This window comes from Halichoerus grypus, chromosome X, assembly GCF_964656455.1.
Source record: "Halichoerus grypus chromosome X, mHalGry1.hap1.1, whole genome shotgun sequence".
Taxonomy (NCBI): Eukaryota; Metazoa; Chordata; class Mammalia; order Carnivora; family Phocidae; genus Halichoerus; species Halichoerus grypus.
The window spans coordinates 53201273-53216690 of record NC_135727.1 but is presented as its reverse complement, the minus strand read 5'-3'; positions in this window follow the sequence as shown (position 1 = coordinate 53216690).

Genomic DNA, 15418 nt, shown 5'->3' with positions numbered 1-15418 from the left:
GTATGGTGATTAACATAACATAATAAAAAAATATACAGAGGTCACCATTTACTCTAGACATATACTTATTCTATATAAAATGTTTTAGGGTGGAATGTTCTGTATATATTTACAAAGTCCATCTGGTCCAATGTGTCATAAACATAAAATGTTTCCTATTATTCTATTAAAATTCCTTTTTTGTCTTCTGACAGATACACATAACTCCTCCTATCACTAATAAAATTGTAGGGGAGAAGAAAGACTGTTCTTTTTAAGAGGAGTAACTGAAAAGACAAAGCATCATGATTAAGGATAAGTTGAAATAGTGAGGCAAAGCAAGATCCAAATGATGTAGAAACCATAAATGCAGCTAGAAACCTGAGACTTATCCTTTTATTTTGCCATGTTAAAAAGAAAAAGGATTTAACATATAGATAGGATGGGGGGCATATAGGATCTCAGCTACCATTCATTTTAGGAGTAGAACACACATATTTCATGACACAAGTGTTCACAAGGTATTCAGATTTCTGTTGATCTTTGATTGTAATTGAGAAGTATTGACAGTAGGATACCACCAACGTGCCAACCTGTAGACATTCCTAGAGGTAGAGACCTTGTTTATAATCTTTATAGGACCTCAAGAAGCATTATGCCTGACTGAAGAAATAATGTTTTAAGAATTCAATTTTGTGTTAAGCTGATGGGGGGCATGGTAGATACATAGCCCAAATTCCTACATATTATAGACATATCTTCATTTTTCCCGAACAGGAAAGTTCCAGAGTAAGATGGAAAAATTGTTCTAGCCATTAAGTGAGAATAGGATAAATAATGGCAGCTTGAGACTATAATCCCAACTTCTCCTTTTTCATAACATTCAGAGAGGGGTTAGGTTCATAGTATTCAGATAATTTCAATAAGAATATTTCAAAAGTCAACAAATGCCTTGAATTAACCAACATATTTTTGATATTTAGAAGTAATTTACATTAGAATTTCATGTCAATAATTTATCTTATCTTGTTATTTTATATCCATTACCTTTAAATATGAAAGCTTCCCAAAGATCCTGAAACTGTAGGAAGAGGGTATTCTAAAGCAGATTTTTCTCATTTTTCTACTGGATTCTACAAACACCATAAATTCAAAGACTATGTATAACACGTTGAATAATAGGCACCCAAAGATATCTGGCCCTAATCCTTAGAATTTGTAAATGGTACTTTATAAGGAAAAGAGTATTCGCAGATATAATTAAGTTAAGGATCTTGAAATGGAAAGATTATCTTGGATTACCCAGGTAGATCTTAAATCCAAGTGCAAGTGAGAGAGGCAGAGGGAGATTTGACACATAAAAGAGGAAAAAGTAATTCAACAATGGAGGTGGAGATTGGAGTGATGCAGACAACAAGGCAAGCAAGACAAGGAATGTCAACAGCCACCAAAAGCTGGAAGAGGCAAGAAAACAATTTTTCTGTTTAAAGCCTCCAGAAGGAGTGCAGACCTGCTGACACCTTGATTTCAACCCAGTGATACTGATTTCAGATTTCTGGTCTCCAGAACAGATAAATGTCTGTTCTTAAAAGCCACTAAGTTTGTGGTGATTTAGTACAGAAGATTAATGCTCCACACCACCCCACCCCCACTGAAGAGGCGACATCCTAATTCCCAGAACCTGTGGATATGATATGTTACATAGCAATGGAGAATTAAGGTTGCAGATGGAATTAAGATTCTTAATCAGCTGACCTTAAGATAAGATTACCTTTGATTATCCAGATGGTCCCAAAGTAATCACAAGGATCCTTATATGGAGAAAAAGGAGGTAGAATAATCATAACCAGATATATGAAAATGATTTGACCAGCCATTGTAGGCTTTGAAGATGGAAAAAGAGACCATAAACTAAGGAATGCAGGTGACCTCTAGAAGCTGAAAAACAAAACAAAACAAGAACAAAAAAAAAAACAAGAAAATAGATTTCCTCCAAAAGTCTTTAGACAGGAAGACAGCCCTGCCAACATCTTGATTTTAGCCCAGTGAAGCCCTTTTGACCTCTTGAACTGTAAGATAGTAAACTGTGTTGTTTTAAGCCACTAAGTGTGGTAATTTGTTACAGAAGCAATAGGAACTAGTACAGTATCCCTTAAGAAAAATTGTATATAATCTGAAGACATGTGCATTTATGCTGAGAAGTCTTCAAAATATGCAACAAATATACACAAAATATTAATACTTTGTCTATAACTCTTTATACCTCCACCAACATCCCCTAATATCCTATAGTTTCCTTTTCAAATCTAATGATGGCATATACACTATCAGATACAAATATAACTTTCATGACTATTCAGTACTAAGATCTTCACTAGTTCAATGGATATTTCAAAATCAAATATAAATATTATTAGATAAAAAATCAATTTCCCTAACATCTGTGATGGTTAATTTTACATATCAATTTGATTGCATCACAGGATACCCAAATATTTGGCTAAATATTATTTCTCAGTGTGTCTGTGACGGTATTTCCAGATGAAGAGAGCATTTGAAATGGTGGACTTAGTGAAGCAGTGTACCCTGCCTAATGCAGGTAGGCATAATCCAATTTTTTGAACACCTGAATATTTTAAGAAGACAAAAAAAGGAAGTTGTCAGATTCAGTCATTCCTACCTTATTGCTTGAGTTGAAACATCAATCTTCTCCTGCCCTTTGCACTCTTGATTCTCAGGAATAATGGATAAGCCAGACTTAATTAAAATTAAACATTTTTGCAGTGCAAAATACAATATGAAGAGAATTAGAAGATGAGCCACAGAGTGGGAGAAAATGTTTGCCAAAAAGAAAAAAATGCACACATCTGATAAAGGACTATTATTCCAAATATACAAAGAACTCCTAAAACTCAACAACAAGAAAATAAACAACCTGATTTAAAAATGAGCCAAAGACCTTAACAGACACCTCATCAAATAAGATATACAGAGGGCAAGCATATGAAAAAATACCACATCATGTCTTCAGGGAAATGCATATTAAAACAACAATGAGATGCCACTATACACCTATTAGAATAATTAAAATCTAGAACACTGAAAGCTCCAAATATTGGTGAGATTATGGAGAAATAGCAACCCTCATTCACTGCTGATGGGAATGCAAAATGATTTAGCCACTTTGCAAAAACAGTTTGGCAGTTTCTTATAAAACTAAACATACTCTTATCATAAAATCCAACAATCATGTTCCTTGGTATTTACCCAGAGGAGTTGAAAATTTATGTCCCCACAAGAACCTGCACATAGATATTTACAGTAGTTTTATTCATAATTGCCAAAACTGGGAAACAACCAACATGTCTTTCAAGAAGTGAAGAGAAAAATTTACTATGGTACTTTTAGACAATGGAATATTGTTCAACACTAAAAAAAAAAAAAAAAAAGAGCTATCAAACCATGAAAAGACAGGGAAAAACCTTAAACACATATTACTAACTGAAAGAAGTCAATCTGAAAAGACAACATACTGTGTAATTCCAATTATATAATATTCTGGAAAAAGCAAAATCTTAAGGACAATAAAAAGATCAGTGGTTGTCGGGAGTGGATGGGGAGAGAAATGAATAATCAAAGCAGAGAGAATTTTAAAGCAGTGAAAATATTCTCTATGGTAGGGGCGCCTGGGTGGCTCAGTCGTTAAGGGTCTGCCTTTGGCTTGGGTCATGATCCCAGGGTCCTGGAATCGAGCCCCGCATTGGGCTCCCTGCTCCATGGGAAGCCTGCTTCTCCCTCTCCCACTCCCCCTGCTTGTGTTCCCTCTCTCGTTGTGTCTCTCTGTCAAATAAATAAAACCTTAAAAAAAATATTCTCTATGGTATTATAATGATCACTATATCTCATTATACATTTTTCTAAGACCATAGAATACACGACACCAAAAGTGATCTCTAAGGTAAATTAGTGACTTTAGGGGATTATGATGTGTCAATATAGGTTAATCTTTGATAAAAGAATGTACAATTCTGGTGAGTGATGTTAATAATGCTGTGTATGTGTGAGAGCAAGGGGGTATATGGAAAATATCTGTATCTTCCTCTCAGCTTTGTTATAAACCTAAAACATCTCTAAAAAATTAACATCTTTCTGGCTTTTTGCTGCACTTTACCATAAACTCCAAGCCCTTGTGCAATCGTACTAGTGATTTTCTGGGACAAACCGGCATGAGCCACATTGTGGTGAGACCCTCCCCCAGAAGATCAGCATGGGTCCACACCTTTCTGGGTCCCTAAAATTTGGAGTTTTGAAACCCAGCCAGTGTGCCTTAGATAAAAACCAAGAGTATTGTGCTGCATGGTGGGCAGACAGCTCAGATACAGACAGGGTGAAACAGGGATCTGATTGAACCTGGGAATACAAGAGGGAAGATTGCTCACTCTTCTGTGAGGGCTTCCTGAACACTGGTGAGCATGAACTGTCCACTCCAGGGATGAGACAACAGGGCAATGCCATTTCCCCCCACCCATCAGCACTGACAGACTTCAGTGAGCAACACAGTGCCTCCAGTGGAGGCTAGAGCCATTTATACCAAGCCAAACCCCCCTGCACCCTGCAGGTTCATCTTTACTAGGGCAAGTCTGGCTGAGAAACAGCACAGCAGGCCTCTCCCCCAGAAGATCAGCACAAACTCCTCACACACACGAAGTCTACTATCATAGAGTGCTGCAAAACTTCACCTTTGGAAATAGAATCAGGCTTATTTTAACAAGCAGACCAAAGCACACCTAGTTAAAATGCCCTACACTGGACAAGGTCCAAACACTCCCCACTTCAGGCAAGGAAAAACTCTGCAGAGGACTGACCTGAGGGAAAAAGCAGCCAAAGCACAAGAGCAGAGTGCATAGTCTGAAACAATTTCAGAAATACCAGGCCTTGGACAGTATAGGATCCCTTCTTAATATAGCCATTACTCTCAGGAGCAGGAAATATAACAGGCTTTCTAAACACACACAAAAAAACAGTGACCTAGGGCGCCTGGGTGGCTCAGTTGGTTAAGCGACTGCCTTCGGCTCAGGTCATGATCCTGGAGTCCCGGGATCGAGTCCCGCATCGGGCTCCCTGCTCGGCAGGGAGTCTGCTTCTCCCTCTGACCCTCTTCCCTCTCATGCTCTCTGTCTCTCATTCTCTCTCTCGCAAATAAATAAAAAAAAAAAAAAAAAAAAAAAACAAACAAAAAAAAACAAAAAAAAAAAAAAAAAAAAAAAAAACAGTGACCTAGACAAAATGATAGGACAGATTAATTCACCCAAAAAGAAAGAAAAAGGGATCTAATCAAAACAGATATAAATAATATGTCTGAACCAGAATTTAAAATAACAATCATAAGGGCAATAGCTGGACGTGAGAAAAGCATAGAAGACATTAGAGAATCACTTGCCACAGAGATAAAAGAACTAAAAACTACTCAGGCAAAAATTAAAGAAATTCTATAACTTAGATGCAAAACCAACTGGATGTAATGACAATAAGGATGGAAAAAGCAGAGGAACAATTCTGTGACATCTAAGCAAAAAAAAAAAAACCCCAAAAAAACCAAAAAAACAAGAAAATAATGGCTTTGAGTGACACACTGGACCAGATGGACTTCACAGATATATTCAGAACACTTCATCCTAAAGCAGCAGAATACACACTCTTTACAAGTGTACATGGGACATTCTCCAGAAAAGATCACACACTGGGTCACAAATAATCCATCAACAAGTACAAAAAGATTGAGGTCATACCATGCATAGTTTCAGACCATAACACTATGAAACTTGAAGTCAACCACAAGAAAATATTTGGAAAGACCACAAATACATGGAGGTTAAAGAACATCCTACTAAGGAATTAGTGGATTAACCAGGAAATTAAAGAATAAATTTAAAAAAAATACATGGAAACAAATGAAAATGAAAGCATGACAGTCCAAAATCTTTGGGATGCAGCAAAATCAGTCATAAGAAGGAAGTAAATAGCAATACAAGCCTACCTCAAGAAGCAGGAAAAGTCTCAAACAATCTAACCTTACTCCTAAATCAGCTAGGAAAAGAACAATAAGTGGAGCCTAAAGCCAGCAGAATAAGTGAAATAATAAAGATTCGAGCAGAAATAAATGATCTGGAAACAAACAAACAAAAAATACAGTAGAACAACAACAACAACAACAAAACAAAACAAAACAAAACTAAGAGCTGGTTCTTTGAAAGAATTAATAAAACTGATAAACCCTGAGGCAGGCTTATCAAAAAGAAAAGAGAAAGGACCCAAATAAATGAAATTATAAATGAGATTACAACCAACCCCATGGAAATACAAAAAAATATATAAGAGAATATTATGAAAAACTATATGCCAACAAACTGGAAATCTTGAAGAAATGGATGAATTCATAGAAAAATACAAAGCAACAAAGCTGAAACAGGAAGAAATAGAACATTTGAACAAACCAATAACCAGCAAAGAAATTGAAGCAGTAATCAAAAATAACCCAACAAACAAAAGTCCAGAGCTAGATGGCTTTCCATGGGAATTTTAACAGAAATTTATTTACTTATTTATTTACTTATTTTAAAATTTTTATTTATTTATTTGTCAGAGAGAGAGGGCACAAGCAGGGAGAGCAGCAGGCAGAAGGAGAAGCTGGCTCCCTGCTGAGCAAGGAGCCTGATGCAGGACTCGATCCCAGGACCCTGGGATCATGACCTGAGCCAAAGGCAGACTCTTTTTTTTTTTTAATTAACATATAATATATTATTTGTTTTGCAGATACAGGTCTGTGATTCTGTGATTCATCAGTCGTACACAATTCACAGTGTTCACCATAGCACATACCCTTCCCAGCCACCCCATTCCTCCAAACCCCCTCCACTCCAGCAACCCTCAGTTTGTTTCCTGAGATTAAGAGTCTCTTATGGTTTGTCTCCCTCTCTGGTTTTGTCTTGTTTCATTTTTCCCTCCATTCCTCTATGATCCTCTGCCATGTTGCTCAAATTCCACATATCAGTGAGATCATATGATAACTGTCTTTCTCTGATTGTCTTATTTTGCTTAACATAATACCCTCTAGTTCCATCCACATCGTTGCAAATAGTAAGATTTCAATTTTTTGATGGCTGCATAATATTCCATTGTACTTATACCACATCTTCTTTATCCATTCATCTGTTGAGGACATCTAGGCTCTTTCCACAGTTTGGCTATTGTGGACATTGCTGCTATAAACACTGAGGTGCACGTGCTCCTTCAGATTACTACATTTGTATCTTTGGGGTAAATACCCAGTAGTGCAATTGCTGGGTCATAAGGTAGCTTTATTTTCAACTTTTTGAGGAACCTCCATACTGTTTTCCAGAGTGGCTGTACCAGTTTGCATTCTCACCAACAGTATAGGAGGATTCCCTTTTCTCTGCATCCTCGCCAACATCTGTCGTTTCCTGACATGTTCATTTTAGCCATTCTGACTGGTGTGAGGTGGTATCTCATTGAGGTTTTGATTTGGATTTCCCTGATGTCGAGCGATGTTCAGCACTTTTTCATGTGTCTGTTGGCCATTTGGATGTCTTCTTTGCAAAAATGTCTGTTCATGTCTTCTGCCCATTTCTTGATTGGATTATTTGTTTCTTGGGTGTTGAGTTTGATAAGTTCTTTATAGATTTTGGATACTAGCCTTTTATCTGTAATATCACTTGCAAATATCTTCTCCCATTCTTTCAGTTGTCTTTTGGTTTTGTTGACTGTTTCCTTTGCTGTGCAAAAGCTTTTTATCTTGATGAAGTCCCAATAGTTCATTCTTGCCCTTGCTTCCCTTGCCTTTGGCGATGAGTTTCGGAGGAAGTTGTTGTAGCTGAGGTCGAAAGGGTTGCTGCCTGTGTTCTCCTTTGGGATTTTGATGGATTCCTGTCTCACATTTAGGTCTTTCAACCATTTTGAGTCTATTTTTGTGTGTGGTGTAAGGAAATGGTCCAGTTTCATTCTTCTGCATGTGTCTGTCCAATTTTCCCAACACCATTTGTTGATGAGACTTTTTTGCATTAGACATTCTTTCCTGCTTTGTTGAAGATTAGTTGACCATAGAGTTGAGGGTCCATTTCTGGGTTCTCTATTCTGTTCCATTGATCTATGTGTCTGTTTTAGTGCCAGTATGATTGCAGCTTTGTAATAGAGCTTGAAGTCTGGAATTGTGATGCCCCCAGCTTTGGTTTTCTTTTTCAACATTCCTCTGGCTATCAGGGTCTTTTCTGGTTCTGTACAAATTTTAGGATTATTTGTTCCATTCCAAAGGCAGACTCTTAACAGACTGAGCCACCCAGGTGTTCCCATTTATCAGAAGTTTAAAGAAGAATAAGTGACTATTCTTTTCAAACTGCTCCAAAAAATAGAACTGGAAGCAGAACTTCCAAACTCATTCTATGAGGGAGCATTATCTTGATTACAAACCAGAGACCCCACTAAAAGGGAGAGTTACAGGCCAATATCCCTAATGAACATGGATGCAAAAATTCCCAACAAGATACTAATCCAACAGTATTATTTGCCATGAACAAGTCAGACTTTTTCCTGGACTGCAAGGATGGGTCAATATTGGCAAATTGATCACCAATACACCACATTAATAACAAAAAGGATAAGAACCATATGATCCTCTCAGTAGATTCAGAAAAAGCATTTGACAAAATATAGGATGCATGCTTGATAAAAACCCTCAAGAAAGTAGGGATAGAGAGAACATACTTCAACATAAGAAAGGCCATATATGAAAAACCAACAGCTAATATCATCATCAGTGGGGAAAAACTTAGAGCTTTGCTTCTATAGTAAGGAACAAGACAAGGATGTCCAGTTTCATCATTGTTATTTAACATAGTACGGGAAATCCTAGCTTCATCAATCAGACAACAAAAAAATAAAAGGCATACAAATTGGCAAAGAAGAAGTCAATCTTTTACTCTTCACAGATGACATGATACTTTATGTAGAAAACCCAAAAGACTCCACCAAAAAAATTGCTAGAACTGATATGAGAATTCTGCTCAGTCACAGGATATAAAGTCAATGTATAGAAATCTGTTTCATCTGTACACAACAATAAAAAATCAGCAGAAAGAGAAATCGAAGAATCGATCCTATTTACAATTGCACCCAAAACTGTAGGATACCTGGGAATAAACCTAACCAAAGAGGTAAAATACGTTCTCAAAACTATAGAAGACCTATGAAAGAAATTGAGGATGACACAAAGAAATGGATAAACACTCCATGGTCTTTGATTGGAATAAAAAATACTGTCAAAAATATCTATACTATCTAAAGCAATCTATGCATTTAATGCAATCCCTATTAAAATACCACCATCATTATTCACAGAGTTAGAACAAACAATCCTAAAATTTGTATGGAATCACAAAAGACCCAGAATAGCCAAAGCAAACTTTAAAAAGAAAAGCAAAGCTGGACGCATCACAATTCCAGACTTCAAGTTCTAATACAAAGCTGTAGCATCAAGACAGTATGGTGTAAGCACAAAAACAAACCCATAGATCAATGGAACAGAATAGAACACCCAGAAATGGACCCTCAACTCTATGGTCAACTAATCTTCAACAAAGCGGGAAAGAATATGCAATGGGAAAAAAAAAAAAAGTCTCTTCAACAAATGGTGTTGGGAAAACTGGACAGCAGCATGCCAAAGAATGAAACCGGACCACTTTCTTACACTATACACAAAAATAAATTCAAAATGGATGAAAGACCTAACTGTGAGACAGGAAACCATCAAAATCCTAGAGGAGAACACAGGCAGCAACCTCTTTGATCTTGGCATTAGCAACTTCTTACTAGATCTGTCTCTAGAGGCATGGGAAACAAAAGCAAAAATGAACTATGGGGACTTCAACAAGATACAAAACTTCCGCACAGTGAGAGAAACAATCAACAAAAATAAACGACAACCTACAGAATGGGAGAAGATATTTGCATATGACCTATCTGATAAAGGGTTAGTATCCAAAATCTATAAAGAACTTATCAAACTCAACACCCAAAAAACAAATAATCCAACTAAAAATGGGCAGAAGACATGAATAGACATTTTTTCCAAAGAAGACATCCAGATGGCCAACAGACACATGAAAAGATACTCAACATCATTAATCATCCAGGAAATACATGTCAAAAAACTACAATGAAATAACACACCTGTGAGAATGGTTAAAATCAACAACACAAGAAACAGCAGGTGTTGATGAGGAAGTAGAGAGAAGGGAACCCTCTTACAATGTCAGTGGGAATGAAAACCGGGGCAGCCACTCTGGAATACAGTATGGAGCTTCCCCCAAAATTTAAAAATAGAACTACCCTAGAACCCAGCAATTGCACTACTAAGTATTTACCCAAAAGAAATGAAACTACTGATTTGAAGGGGCACATGCAACCTGATGTTTATAGCAGCACTGTCAACAATAGTCAAATTATGGAAAGAGCCCAAATGTCTATTAACCTATGAATGGATAAAGAATATGTGCTATATATATATAGATGATAGATAGATGATAGATAGATAGATACATAGATAGATGATAGATGCATAGATAGATAGATGTTTGATAACTGATAGATAAAATAGATTAGATAGATGGATAGATAGATGATAGATAGATAGATAAATGATAGATAAATCAATCTATTTAATGGAATACTACTCAGCCATCAAAAAGAATGAAATCTTGTCATGTGCAACAACATGGATGGAGCTAGAGTGTATTATGTTAAGTGAAATAAGTCAGTTAAAGAAAGACACCGTATGATTTCACTCACATGTGGATTTTAAGAAAAAAAAAAGAACAATTAACTAGGGGAAGGGAAAAAAAGAGAGAAGAAAGCAAACCTTAATATACTCTTAACTATAGAGAACAAACTGACAGGTAATGGAGGGCAGTGCCAGGGAATGGGCTAAATGGGTGATGGGTATTAAGGATGGCACTTGTAGGGGTGACTGTGTGGCTCAGTTGGTTAAGCAACTGCCTTTGGCTCAGGTCATGATCCCAGGGTCCTGGGATGAAGCCCCGCATCATGCTCCCTGCTCAGTGGGGATCGTGCTTCTCCCTTTCCTGCTCCCCTGCTTGTGTTCTCTCTCTCTGTCAAATAAATAAATAAAATCTTTAAAAAAATGGATGGCACTTGTAGTAATGAGCTCTGGGTATTATATATAAGTGATGAATAACTAAATTCTACACTTGAAACCAATTTTACTATATATTTTAACTAACTAGAATTTACATGAAAACTTGAAATAAAAAAAATAAAGTCTTTAAAAAAAATGAAAGTGATACATAAATGTACAAACCATATTTGTACAATTGGTTTTCCAGGAATTTGAAACAAAGATTATTTGCCTGTATCATGATTTAAAATTGCATTTGTTTCCAAAGGCTTGTGCCTAAACTTAGACACCAAGGAAAATATTAGCCATTACTCAAGCAAACACAATTTAGATGTAAATTTCATTATCAAGAACCTGTTTCATGAAATTCTGTAACCTTCTCCTGGTAAACAACCAGACAGTACAAAATTTTCCCTACAGATATTTGAGCACTTTAATTATAATTGCCAGCTTCCTAACATTTCACAGTAATCCAGTAATCAAAATGCAAAATACAAACATACATCCAGACCTGTAACCAAAAATTAGTTATCTCTAAAACTAGCTACTATTTCTTAATTGCTACAACTTGCTTGAAACTTTAAAAGGTGTGATCTTCTTTCTTAACTAGGTTTACTGAAATTAGTATTTGCCTAATACTAATTCATTTATGTATTCAAAACCCCTTCTAATTAATATTAGATCTAGGGCTTCTGGGATATTTTAACATTTCTTCACAATAAATACAGAAAGAGAATGCTATGATTACCTTTCAGTGCATTTTCTAAACAGTCAGATACATCTACAGATTGCCTTATTCTTATTCTTATTGTTATTCTTAGATACTGTGTCTTCATCCTATATTTCTGTTGTGGTTCTCTTTAACTTTGCATTATAGATTTCTGTCATAATTCTATCCCTGTCATTAAGTCCCTGCCTAATGCCTGCCTCTTTGGGAGCCTTTCCAGGGAAGACACACATTCATCATAGTCAACTACATTCTAATTTCTTAAGACACTGACAGACATTTCATCAATCTGGGATATGTTAAATACAATAGAGCCAATTTTGTTTTATAAGTTTATTTTTCTAGGCTAACAGACATAGTATAAGGTCAACTTTTTGTACTTAATTTGTACTTAATTTGTAAGAATCATAACATGTTTTGAAATTTGTATCAAACTACTCAGTGCTCCAATGACCTATTGGATGACATCATGGTATAATAGATTAAAGTTTTGATTCAGCAATTTGCTTCAATAGTGCTGTTAAAAGTAGCAATAGTGGGAATTATTCTGAGGACTCTAAGAATGTTTATTGATGCAACCAATACTGCCATTAAAGTTTCTACACTTATATTGATAAGTTGGTTGGTACATTGCAATACAAATACCCTTTTTAGAAAGGATCAGCAAGCACATCAATGCACATTTCATTTCTGATCCCTTTTCCCTTGGGTTGTACTAAATATGGTAATAAAGTAGAATAAAATTTTAATAATTGGTAGCCATATTCTCTGTCAAGTGTCATAAGCTAGAAAGGCACATAAAATAAATTTGGCTAATAAATCATAATCATAGTATCAGATCTAACAGACCTAAGCATCCCTCAAATTTAATCATTTAAAAGGATCAGCTCATTTAGCACGAAAATGTATCTATCCTCAGGCTGAAAACATCTGTGAAGCAAGACCCAGCAACACTGTGAAGTTAAAAATATCTAGAGACACTAGAAATAATTATGTCTGTTAGCTCTGAATCTTTAAGGAGACAGTGACATTTTTGCCTTATAAGCAGTAGGATAAGTTCACTCTTAAGGAAATAATAAACCATGAGAGGTAAATTCCAGAAGAATGCAGAATAGGTACCTAGTTGATTTTCCAGAAACAACCATTTATCTTGCAAAAATGTATAGCTCTTGACTCACCTAAGATTTAAACTCAAAATATTTATCTAAAGATGATGACGTGAAGCAGGGAGACAAGATGGCGGAGGAGTAGGGGACCCTGTTTCAACCAGTCCCCTGAATTTAGCTGGATATCTACCCTTGAAATCAGCCTGAGATGTAAGAATATATATCTGAATCTCTACAAGCAGAAAAATGGCACCTGTCACGACTTAGGAACGGTGGACTCATGAGTCTGTGGGGAGATATCAGAAGATAAACAGAAGGGGGAGGGAGCCTCCATAAGCTGGTACGTGGAAAGTGATATAACACTGGAGCACAAAAGTGTCCTGTGCCATGGACTGGGCAAAAGCTCACAGAGTAGTAACAGCCAGGAAAGGGCTTTAGAGCAGTGCTCAGAGAGGATCCAGGAGCTGTGAGTGCATGCACACAAGCCCAGGGCCATTCGTGGTTTTAGAAGCACAAAGGGCAGAGACATGCACGGGCCCTGGGGTCAACCTCTGGGAAAGTCACTGTGAGCACACATCTCAGGGGGCTGTGGTTTTCAGTGGTGCATACAGAAACAGAGACTGTTCTGAAGGGCTCAGTAAAGAGCAGACTGCGATTTCTCTGCTGTGGGACAGAGGTTTGGGTGCAGCCATTTTTGGCCCTCGGACCCTCGGAAGAGGCGTGGAAAGCCTCCAGAGAACAAAAGCTCAAAAAACCAGTTTCCAGGTGCCTGGGTGGCACAGTTGGTTAAGCAACTACCTTTGGCTCAGGTCATGATCCCTGAGTCCCAGGATCAAGCTGTGCATCAGGCTCCCTGCTCAGTGGGGAGTCTGCTTCTCCCTCTGATCCTCCTCATCTCATGCTCTCTCTTTCTTTATATATACAATAAATAAATAAAATCTTAAACAAAAACAGAAACAAAACAAATAAAACTGGTTTCCACTGAGCTCATCCTCCTGACAGGGGGCAGGGCAACTCTGCCCAAGAAGGGTTCCATGAGAAACAGCGTGGCAGGCCCCTCCCCCAGAAAGCAGGCTGGAAGAACAAGAGAATGACAACACTAGGGTCCCCATAATACTGTAAAATCCCAACAGCAGGGGAAAATAGTATATTGTACTCCAGGTGTTGCCTCACAGCTTATTTATTTTTCAGATAGAACTCTTTTTTTCTTTTTATTCTTTCTCTTATGGTTCTCTGTTTTTTGCTTTTTACCTTTTTTGTCATATCAACTAGATGTTTAATATATCAACTTATATTTCATTGTAGCTTTTTTAACTTATACATTTTCACACCTATATTTTTTTATAGATATATACTTCACTGTAGTCCTTTTTCCCCTATTCAATACTACCTTTACCTATGTACAAGTTTTACTTTCTCTGTAATTTGGGGAAGTATTGTCTTCTAACAAACAGAACAAAATACACCTAGGAACAATTGAAACACCCTACTTTGCCCACACTGAGAGATTATAGCATAGCACCCCTTCCCCTCACTGCTTTTTTTTAATTTTTTAATTTTATAAATTTTATTCTTGTTTCATTTTGGCTTTGTTTTTTCAGTTGTGGCTTCCGACCACCTGGATTTTCCTAGCATGCATCTTGTTTGGGTTGTGGTTGATATTTTGGACTCTGTACATTCCCTCACGCACCCACCCCAACAGAATGACTAGGTGGAGGAACTCCAAACAAAGAAAAGAATCAGAGTCAATGGACTCTGCCACAGACCTAAAGGATATGGATATAAGCAAGAAGTCAGAGATAGATTTCAGGATAGCAATTATGAAGTCAATATCTAGGCTTGAGAAAACCATTAGTGACAATATAGAATCTTTAAGGGCAGAAATGAGATCTAATCAGGCCGAACTTAAAAATGCTATGAATGAGATTCAGTCTAAACTGGATACTCTAACAGCCAGGGTAAATGAGGCAGAAAAATGAATTAGTGATCGAGAAGATAAGCTAATAGAAAGGAAGGAAATCGCAGAGGATTGGGATAAACAGCTAAAAGCCCATGAGAACAGACTTAGAGAGATCAATGACACCATGAAATGTTCCAGTGTCAGAATTATTGGGATCCCTGAGGAGGTGGAAAGAGAGGTTTAGAAGGTATATTTGAACAAATCATAACTGAGAATGTCCCTAATCTGGGGAAGTAAACAAGCATTCATGTCCAAGAGGCAGAGAGGATCCCTCCCAAGATCAATGAGAACAGACCAATGCTCTGACATATAATAATACAATTCGCAAATCTTAGAGCCAAAGAAGCTATCCTGAGAGCAGCTATAGAGAAGAGATTTCTCACATACAGAGGGAGGAACATCAGAATAACATCAGACCTGTCCACAGAGACGTGGCAAGA